Here is a 12,310-nt window from a genome sequence, read left to right on the forward strand (position 1 = left end):
CTCAATACTCATATTCCTATACCATTGGATTCCAATTATCTGACTCCTCTTAAGTCACACTAGTAATTATCCAACACGTTACATTCCACTTTTTCCGCACTACTCTGACTACTCATCACAATCATCTATACCAAATAGATTTCTGAGTTTTACCCGATTCCGACTTTCTTTACTCATTCGTTTCAAGAATCATTCTTCATCATTCATGGTACTAATATACCATTTAGCAATCCTTACTCGCATCCAACGAAACTAATTCCTGATTTACTTCCTCTATTTAAACATCCTAACCATCAGAACAAGTACACACTCATCAGCCTCAATATACCATCGCTTACAAAATAGCTCAACTAAGTCACGCTCTCTACTAAGAATCAAATCAACTCCGTCCTTCATAGAGTGTAATTCCTCATTATATATGGAATTTACAATATCACCTCAATAACAGCACAAAATTATTACAGCATCATATATTATCAATCCTTCGTTTTAATTTCGCCGAATACATACTCGTTAACTACGTACCACCGTAATGACATATTCATCATCTCGGAAATTATTCAAAAGAGTTATAATTCTTTGACACGACATCCTTACATCCACTGGATTCTAAATCCAACATATAGATCAATACATATTCTCAATGTAGGCTTCCGACATATTAATTCCTTACTTCCCATAAGTAGTACTCATAACACTACCCCACATCGTATTTTCGCTGCGCGACTCTGATTACCCGTCTTAAGTCATTTGCCCATCATGTCGCACTCTTCCATATTCACCTCCTCATAAGTCCACACAACATAGTGAGTGATTATTCTTCACGGCTTAGTATTCATCACATCTTATACCATTAACGTAGAAAAACAAGCTTATCTCTTCTATATGATTCCATCTACTACCAACAAGAGATTAAGGGTGATCAAGTCCTCAATTTGTCAATAGATAGTTAAAAATCATATTTAAGCATAAACCGTCGTTACTACATAATAGTGTCCCTTTCCGAGTTTGCACCCAAACTCATTAACATCGTCATAGTCCAATAACTCACTACGGTGTCCTTCTAGAATATCCTTCTGAAGCTCAAAACATCAGTTACACAAATCCAATCACTCAACCTCATTACATCGTTTCCGTCGATTCTGAATTCACCGCCTTTACTTTGGTAATTCAAAGTCAACCTATCGATCAACTCAACATCATCTTTCTGACCTTCTCTAATCTCGTCAAGAATACCACTAGTCATCTTCTAGCATACTCAATCTAACACTATTAGGAGTGCCTTCACATACTAACTCAAGTCTCTAAATTGTCCAATTAAATCCAACTCATTCATCATTAGCACCGACATTTTAAAGACTTCTTACGCAACACAATAGCACAACATTTTCCTCATTAGGATGGTAATTCAAACCAAAATCCTAATCCAAAAAAAAAATATACTCTAATCATCTCTACTGCCTCATATTAAGCCCTTTCTGATTAAAGAGGTACTTCAACTCTTATGATCACTAAACACTTCGAATCTTGAGCCATACAATTAACCTGCACGACCAAGACAACATTCATAACTCGTGTTTTTAATCCAAATTCCATGACATCTTTCGTGCCCAAATATCATCCCACTCGACATCTCAACAAAGTCTTCCTCACATTCAATAGGTGTCAAAAATCCTCTAAAATTCTTCTTTTATACTTATCGTTACTTTGCCACCACAAATACGATTCCAAGAGTTTTAAAGTTTATTCCATCTTTACTATTAATTCACTTCTCATTAAAATCCATCGGTACTCAAGTCATCTTTATCACCGAACATCTCGTCAACTTATTCATCGACAACATATTCTACTTGATTTTTGTTTCAAACAATCGCGGTAGTAGGCATTCTTATTCGACAAGTTTCATGCTTCCTTAACCGACTTCAGACTATTTCCTCAAAGGATCAACCTACTGTATTTATAACCCTCCCATAAGGTATAACATAATCTCTCCTCTTCGTAGGTTCAAACGGCACATTAATCCGACACTCGGAACTCATGATATGAATTTTCCAGTCATTGCCCGAAAAATGCAACGCCGACATCATGCAGCGACACTCTATACGATATATCCAAAACTTCTCAATTGGTAAATTCAATTCTTAAAATTACTCCTCAACAAACCTTCTAATTATCCCTTCGATCCATTCAACACTGACACTGACATCCCGTGCAGTACCAATAAACAATTCTAGTTATAAGAACAAGAGTAACCGTAACTCCACCTCTTTCCAACGTCATCCTGTCACAATTAAATATGTTACAGCTGCTGCAACTAATTTTATAACAAAGTTCATCTCGTTAGCTTTCCGACGCTTCAAACGGAACTCAATTCGGATGTCCAGAACTCCAGTTATGAATTTTCGAAGTTCCGCAGCTATTCAGCAATTTTCCTGCGTTTTGCTTACGAAAATCTCTCTCCAAAACTCATTCTCTTCAACTCTATCACATTCCAAACAGCCCCTTATCGTATCTCTTCACTTCCAAACATTCTTGTGACTTGAGCAACACATCCTATCGCCGAAGTGCAATTTCTGGAACATTACGACAGCTATCCTCTTTGCAAACTTGCAGCTGAATCTCTTCCGAGACGTAAGGCTACTCAACTGACATCTTCGCAGTACACCAGTAGAGCTGATACATCGCAACTTCCAATTTCCTTCTCTTACAATAACTGTCAATTACCTCTAATCATCTTCCCTCAAGATGTTCCAACTCAATTCCCAGTGAAGTCTTAATTCCAAGTCACCTTCAATTCGGGAAACAACAAACTCCAACAACGCTCGCACTGTTGCCAACAACAGTCTACTGAATCAATCTTCTTACAACTGAAACATAACCGAGAAGCCAAGCTTCTCCCCCACTTGTTTCAAACCAACTTCTACAACAACCAACAAAGTACCGACAGTGATTCACTCACATGTCGCGTACCAAGGGATAATATGCCGACAGTATTCAACCGTCGTGCAACTCAACTGACTCGACAATTGGCCGGACGGACCGACCTGCTCTGATACCACTATTGTAACACCCATCTAAACCCCGCAGAAATTAATAAAATAATTCAGAGTAAAACATGAAAACAAGGGTGCCACAATTCAATTTAAAACAAATTATCATAAATCAATTGTCAGGCTTCACTTAGGGGCAAACCATCCATTTAACAAAATCATGTTTCTATACAGCGGAACATTAATCAACAGATAAGCATAACATCATCTATGCAATATCTCACAAAATTACTCCAATAACAACAACATAGAGTATCATCATCAAATCTAAGCTAGCGTTCCCCCAGGGTTACAATATCAGAGCATGACACCGACGCTATACTAAACAAACTGACTCATGAGCTAATCCTCACCGAGCCAAAAGCCGCTATCCTCAATCCAAAAATATCAACAGTAAGGGTGAGTCTCATCACAGTTAACAAATGTTATTGCATCTCAAATAACAACACATCATAGTTATATTATTCACCCAATTTCATCATATTCAGATTATCAGGAACATCCATCATTTACACAAACGTCAACAAAACACATATTTCAAACAGACAATCATACTCAACATTAATTCAACAAAACACACAACCAACACGTCATCAATATTTATAACACTGGAATACTTCCAATCATGTTATAAAAGTATGCATATGTATGAACTGACACTATGCATGTGGTACCAACATCATCCAATGGGAATAACCCCTGACCGATCCAACATCATCCAGATACGGCCCTGCCAGCACAGATTCCACACAATGGGAATCATGCCCTTTACTAATCCAACACACCCTTATGGATACAGTATCATCAATGAATATGAATGAATGCAACATATACAACATACTTATACCATCGTCAAGTCTAATGAGTAATATCATCAAATACCCATTTCATCATCATCATCATCATCATCAAAGTATGTTTATATACATTAGCATCATTCAAATACAATCAATCATTATCATCATCATCATTAAAGAACATACATGTGTCCACATCAATCATCATCATCAATAATAAGAACACACATGTATCCACATCATTCCAAAACAAATCAGTCATCATCATACAACTCTCAACAAATCATCACATCATAATGTTTTTCAAAACAACATCTTATATTGTCACATTTCATCATATATGTCAACAATATATCATCCAATTAAACAGATCGTCACATGATTAATATTTCAACGTAGCATGTATTTAACACATCTCATCACATATATGTACAATACATCATTCACCAAGAAATAAAATCATATTTAAAAATAATTGGATTCACACCTCATTCCATCATTTAAACACGTAGGTTACCTCATAAGATTCATCGTGCTCCAAACGGCACTAAAAACGGACCTACGGTTCGAAAGTTACACATCATTTAACTCTTCTAAGAAAACAACTAACGCTACAGCACGCGGCGCAACCAAGGTTCGCGGCGTGAACTGAACCACACAAACGCGTTCGCGGCGCCAACCTATGCACGCGGCGCGATACGAGAAAACAAGTACGCCTTCGCGGCGCCAACACGGGGACGCGGCGCGAACTGGCGATTTCACAGATTTTCGGGTCTGCGTCAGATCCTGCGATCTGACTCAATCTGAGTCCAAAACTGACTCTAAACGTCATATATAGGCAGTTAATCATCAATTTCATCATTATTCATCATCACACATCAAAACAACACATAATCAATCAATAATCCATGCAATTTTCATCAATTCATAACCTCCCTAAACCCGACATATAATCCAATTGACTCAACAACATCCCTAATCAATATTATTATCCAAGAATATGATAATAGATGATAACCGGAGAGTCCCCCGTTACCTTAGCCAAAGATTCTTGATTGGTCTCTCCCACCATTGCTCCTCTTCACGTACCAGCTTTCCAATCCCTCATCTCCTCTGCTCTGCTTTTCACGTTCCTTTTTCTTTTCTCCCAATTTTCCTTATTTTTATGAAAAATAACATATTAATTAGTAAAGGGCTTTACTAACATAGCACCCCCTTTTTACTAATACCACACTTGGCCCAACACTATAAACCATCTTTCTTCCAATTAAATCCCACAAACCACCAATAGTTCTAATTATAAATTAAATTTCCATTTAAATTAAAAATTAAAATATACGGGTGTTACAATCAGCATTGACTTTCATTGATGACTTTGGTTTCTCACCAAACTGCAGCCTTCCTTTTTCAAAGCTTTCTGCACCAAATCCCTGAAAAGGACACATTGAGAAGTCCTATGACCCAAGAAATTATGAAATTTACAAAATCCTCTCTTTTTCTTTTGTTCAAGAGGATGATTTTTAAGTCCTAGGGGTACTATGATTTCCCCATCAGTTACTAATAAATCAAATATTTCATCACATTTTGTTATATCAAACGTATATGGTTTATTAGCAAACTTTTCATTCTTACTTTCGACCGGATTTTTATCTTTTGAGGGCTTAAGTAATTTACAAATATATGGCGGTCTTGGATTTAATTCAGCCACATTAACATCACTTTCCTCGTATTCACTATCACTATCAGAGTCGAACTCATTGGTATTAACATAAGCTATCTTTTCTTTCTTATGATATTTACTAACCCTGGCTTTTTCAGCTTTTAACATTTCGACTGGACGCACCCTGTATGCCAGTTGTGCCATATCCTTTAAATGTTGGGTATCTAATTTCTTCCTTATGGAATAATCTAACCCACCCGCAGCCATTTCGACTAACTCATGCTCAGGGATTTGTGTGAAACACCTAGCTTTCAGCAACCTAAAACGATTTAGATAATCATCGATCGCTTCTGTACCCTTTCGCCTCACTCCGGCTAATTCTTTCAAACTAATCTTCGACTGCCCCATATAAAACTGTTCATGAAACAATCATTCTAACTGGTTCCACGAAAACAGAGATTGTGGAGGCAAGGTCGTAAACCAAGTAAAGGCATTTTTTGTTAAGGAACTTGGGAAATATTTCAATTTTAAATTCTCGTTGTTTGCTAATTCTCCGGCCTCTGTCTGAAACCTTGCAACATGTTCGACTGTCGATTCATCAGTCTCACCAGCAAATTTAGTAAATTTTGGGATTTTCCAACCCCTAGGCAATTATGTTTGCCTTACATATTCTAATAACGGGGAAACAAAATTAGGTCTATGTAACCCTACGTTTATCCCATTTTGGACTAAGATTTGTTCGACTATATTTGAAATATTATTGTGTCCAACATTAGCATCTTGTTGGACATTTCTAAGGACCTGTTCAGCATCTTGATGCCTTTTTACTACTCTAGGGATATTTTGTTCGATCTGTTCCCCATTTCCCACGGTTTCGACTACCCTTACGTTCGACACTTGGGAAGTCGGACGGTTTGGCTGTGGGGGTGCCCCGAAGAAATCTGCTATTCTGGCCATTTGTTCAGCCAATATCTCATAACTTTGGTTTGTATTATTTATCATGGGAGTAAAAACAGTCCCCATTTGTTGTGTAAGGGCATTCACCATTTCATGGTTACTTTCGTCCATCTGTTGTCGGATTGACAACATCGACGTAGTACTTAGAGATGGCAACATTTGGTTTATATAACTTATCCCCATAGGTCGACCCCCTGGGTTTGATGATGTGCTTGTCGCCATCATACTATCGGAATATAATGAAGGGTTAGTGTATAAGCCCTGCATCATCGATGTAGGCATTCCGAATTGAGGGTTAAAACCTGGCGGAGGTATTACTCCTTGAAACAGCGGTCTCACCGGGTTAAACGGAGGCCGTACATTTGCTGGTGATGACACCAAGGTTGCTGTCGTCGATCCACCGATGTTCGCTGTTCTAATTGGGGATGAATTTGCAGCATTTTGTGACGATGTTCCTGTCAGAACAATCCCTTGATTTCTAGAAGAGTCAGAATTATTGACATTAACTTCAGACATATTAGTTAATTGTCTACCACTTCTTAATATCATTCATAACTTTGACAACAAAAATACAAAACAAATAGCAATTGACAAGTCCCACCAGGTGTGCCAATTTGTTTACCCAGGAAAATGGTAAACAATCGCTAGTTTCCTTTTTAAAGGTTACTTCTGCGGAATCAACTAGAATATTCCAGGACTAATTGCTTTTCTTTGTTGTTTGTATGAATTCAACTTGTATTAAATGCAGTGATAAAATAACGTAAATGAACGCACTGAAAGTAATAAATAATTGTACTAAATAAAGACTATAAATTGTAGTAAATGCAGTAAATTTGTACTGAAAGTAATGCATAAAACGATGATTGCATAAACTTAAACTGGTACGCATACATACATTCCAAAGTTACACTCATTACTCATTTTGCACAGAGATTTGAGTTTACTTGTGTTCTGTAGAAAATGCGGACCCTAAACTATTCATCTGAAGCTTGCTTAAATAGTGAAAAATAGAATAACTACTACTAACGGTCGACTAATTACTAGCCAACACGTGTTCACGAAATGCAGCATCTTCGTCCGTGAGAGTTCCACGCGTCCCTTAGAAACTGCTGAAAACTGTCTGAAAACTGTCACCTTTGACTTCTGGTGTCTTCCGACTTCAACTCTAGACTTGGCAAAACGCCTAAGTTTTTACATATTTTAGTCGAATGACCATGGTATTTACACATTTTAGTCGAATGACCATTTATAGCCTTTATAGTCGAACAGTCTCGACTACAAGAACTTCTTAGTCAAACTGCCTCAACTTAGAATGTTTAATATTCTTATACATTTTAGATATTTCTTGCCATTATTAGCAAGTCGAAATCTTAGGGTAACAATGTGTCGACCAGAAAACCGTATGTGTTGACACATAGAAGTCATTTATTCAATATGTGTCAACCTAAAATGATGTATGTGTCGACACATTAAAATAGAAGTTACAGGCTTTATTATTGTGGTACATGTGTTGACCTATAAAAGGTATGTGTTGACACATACACTTGTGTTTTGAGCAAAAAGTGATTTTTAAAGCTTGCAACTGATTTTTAATGCTATGTAATTCATTTTTTTATGCATGATACCTTTTCCAAACATGTTCTAGGTGCATTCTAAGATCCCTAATGCTAAGGTGCATATGATAACTCAGAGATACCGTTCAATATACAAAAATGCTAAAGTTTTCCTAGTTTTGACATCATTCAAAACATCTAATGGGCAAGTGCATTCACATACTCTCCCTTTTTTATGATGGCAAAACTTGCAACGATGAATTTCACATCTTCATGAAGGCTCCTCCTGAATATGTGCATCAAGTTAGATCCTAAGTTCAACAATCTATAGTCATGCTTCATAATTGATTACAAAAACACCCACAACATCATCATTCATCATAGACACATATTGGTTATATAATACAACCTCGTCACCTATCATCAAACAACTCAAAATGCAATGCAATGTTATTGACACGATATCATGCATGTGGTACCAAAATATTTGCAAATACCATATGTGGATAATGGCTAACTTTGTAATGTCAAATTAAGGCAACAACTAACTTTATAATGTCGATCCTTCACAACAACAATCTTCATAATTTATACAATGCATGCGACACTTTTATGCAACGATATCCTCATGCAACTACCGAACAACGGTATCCAACACAATGCCACACAAGGCTATCAACATCAATATCATCATAAAACAACATATATGAGGCAGCCACACTGCTCTCGCATCATCTTTGTAAAAAACACAATACTTCGTATTAAAACACATACAACATCATTATGAATATTGGATTTTTTTATCTTAATTAAGATAATGTTATATAAATGGTGATCATATGATAGAAAATCTTTTAAGCTTTCTAACGGTTCGAACTGCGCATCAAACAGACACCTGAGTCAAAAGTTATGATCATTTTAAATTCTCAAAATCTGGGTTCATTCGCCTGGAGAGACCTTTCATTCGCCCGACGCTCTATCACAGAAACTTGGCCACTTTTTGGCCCTCTCGCCCGCTGATTCGCCCGGCGAGACCTTTCTTTCACCCGACGAATCTGACAGCACAACAAACTAGAAAAGTGCGATTTTCACCGTTGGAGGCCTTTCGAACCTCCGAATTCGATTCCGTAAAAAGTCTCAGTTTCAGAATTCTAAGTCCTATGATTATATACCATTAATAACATCCGAAAACACCTATTTAGAGTTCTTGAAATCATACATTCATCAAGGATTTATCCATACCTATATTCAAATAAGGGTTTTTACCAATTTCATCAATCTTCATCATAGGTTCATTAATCCAACAAAACTCCAAATACAACCTACTATTATCTAATCACCTAAGAAATTCATGATAACATAGATAAAACATATTCTTCATTCAATTATAGACATTCAATCCTAAAGATCATCTATACCCAAAACCTAACATGCCATCATCCTCTACCTGTAGTTATACCCAATATTAGATAGTCAGAACCCCACCCTTACCTTAGGTTTCCAAAGCTTGATTGCCTCAAAAATGGTGGAAGAAGCCTTGACCTAGCCTTTCCTTGCCTCTTTTCTTTTCTCTGTTTCTCGAAACTTTCACGACCGATTAGAATTATTCCAATTCTCTTCCCTTTCTTCTTTTACCAATAAACCTCACTAGTCTTTTCCCTTTATATCCTTATTAGTCCACACACTCTTACCATAATACCCTCACTCTAATTAAATAATTATTTAATCCAATAATATTTTATAATTATTCGATCATTATACTAATTATAACAATAATAAAATAATCATCATTAATACTCTCACTACACCCCCATCTCTCTACATTTTTAGTCACGCACCCTTTCTAATTATAATAATCATTTATTTTTTATACTATAATAATAAATCTAATATTATAAGTCAAATAATACTAATAATTTATTCCTCTCTTCACACACTTATGTTTCTACACTTTTGGGTCAAACACCCCCTTAACACCTTAACTTCTATAATTTTTAAGGCATCTACCTCACATCAAAGGCATAGCAACACCACAACATGTTCATCCAATTATACGAAAAAACCACATCACATAATTAATCGTCAAATACATCGAAATACAGCATCACATAATTATTATAATAATTAAAAATAATCTAAATTAAAACGGGGCGTTACACCTATTGCCTTTCCTACCCTCATTTGTGGAATTATCCTTAATCAACATCTTGGGATTCTACTTGGTACTGATGTAATATCCAAAAGGGAGTCTGTTCTATCCCTTCATTTTAAACTATTTACAGGTAAGCATGTTCCTGACATTGCCATGACATCTGCATCTAACAATAACAAGAGCGAAACCAAGGCTGAGATGATCTCTGAACTAATGGAGACTTGCAAAGAACTTGATGAAGTTATCAGGGTTAGCTCGGCAAGGAAGCTTAAGTTTGAAAAGATGATCAAGAGTATGAAGAAGGTTGACAGTGTTGGCAAGGAAATAGGCCCTGAAGGAGGAAATTCTGATGATGAAGATAACTATGAAGCTGCTGGGTATGCTGGTCCAAAAGACAGTTAGAACCTGTGCTGATGTTCTCACTCGTTTGTGATTATCTTTTGTTTTTTGTTACTTGTTGTTTTGGAATCTGCGTATGCTTGCTCCATGGATATTTTTTGTTGTACTCTCTAAACTACCTTGACTATTTTGATTGCTTGATATAATTGGCATATTATGGCTAAAAAGGGGGAGAGATTAGTAGTTCAGTAAGTAGTTTAGTAGTTTGTTTAATTTCTGATAGTGCTACTTATGGTATGATTGAGGGGGAGCAGATTATGTCCCAGAAGATGTCTTGTATATTTCTGCTGTTCTGAGTGATGACTCTGCGTTTATGACCAAATAATATTTTAGCTAAAATTTGCCAAAGGGAGAGTTTGTTGTTTCTGTGTTGGCGGTAATTTTGGTAAAACATTATTATCAGAAAATGTTATGAAGAGTGATGTGACATGTGACCAAAACATCATAGCAAATTTTAAAAGATGTCAAAGCAGATGTCTTAATATTGTTTGGTAAAACTGAACTGTGCTTTAGTTTATGTTTTAGGGTTAATTTTATATAAGGTGTCTATTTGTGTGTTATTTCTACGTATACTCAGGAGGAGTTTTCACGCTGCTGGTCCAATAACTTTGGAGTAATCTTGTCCAGATCTTATGGGGCTAATTAAGGAAAGCTTAAAACCCTATTTGAAGATTTGCCCAAGCCCATGTCTGCACGCTGCTGCTGCTCTATAAGACTAGCTAATCCTAATTGTGCCGGTGTGTGGATTAAGGATTATGTGTTTTCATGTATACCGGTGTTTAGGTTTTTGAGTCCTTTGTAATTTGTTAATTGTAATCCACTCTTATATTGGGTTGATATTAGAGCTGGAGTGTGTTTAGTTGAAGTTATTTTTTTGTGATCTGCCCCCTATAAAATTACAAATCCATTTTCACCATACCCTTTTATTAGGTTTGCTGACTGTGTAATTTGATAAAATGCTATGTGGCTTTTTAGCTTGGCGTACGTGGATACTTTTTTACAAAATCATATTGATTGAAGCTAGGGTTCCATTCTTCCCCTTCCTTCAAATTTCTCTTGGCAGCTCCCATCATTTATCCCCTTCCTTCGAATTCGTGTTCCACTTTCGTTCCATTCTTGATGGCCCAAAGCAATTCCTTTGGAAGCAGCGCTACTTCTGGCCCATGTTTACCCAGATATGGATGTGGTAGAGCAATGAAGATGTGGGTCTCAAACACAGTTCAAAACCGCAATAGAAAGTTTTGGAAATGTCGCAATTCTAGGGTAAGTATGTTTGTGGATTAATTGGAAATATTTCATAGCAAGTTTTGATTTTTATTACTATTAACAGATGTGTAAATTGCATTTTGTAGACTAGGAATAGCTGTGAATTATTCTTATGGGATGATGAAATTGGAGACTATATCAAAGGGAATAGTGTGGTTCAACCATTTTGTAACAAGTGTGAGATATTAGAAGTGAAAATTGTGACAGTAACAAAGAAAATCGGAGAAGTTGAAGATGAAGTTTGAAGCTCAGAGAAGTATTATTACGAAGCTCAAGATTGCAACTGTTATGTGTTGTTTGATTACTGCTCTATTGTATAACTTTATGTAATTTTAAGTTTGGTTAATAGGTGTACTTTTCTGTTTAGCAGTATAATGTAATTTGAAACTTATTTATATCAATGGAAAGATTGGTGTTTGTTTCAAACATGTTTTGTTAGTTACTGTAAAATAAGTATTTCATATGAACAACAAAAG

Source organism: Vicia villosa, unplaced genomic scaffold (genome assembly GCF_029867415.1).
Source record: "Vicia villosa cultivar HV-30 ecotype Madison, WI unplaced genomic scaffold, Vvil1.0 ctg.000107F_1_1, whole genome shotgun sequence".
In the NCBI taxonomy this organism is placed as follows: domain Eukaryota; kingdom Viridiplantae; phylum Streptophyta; class Magnoliopsida; order Fabales; family Fabaceae; genus Vicia; species Vicia villosa.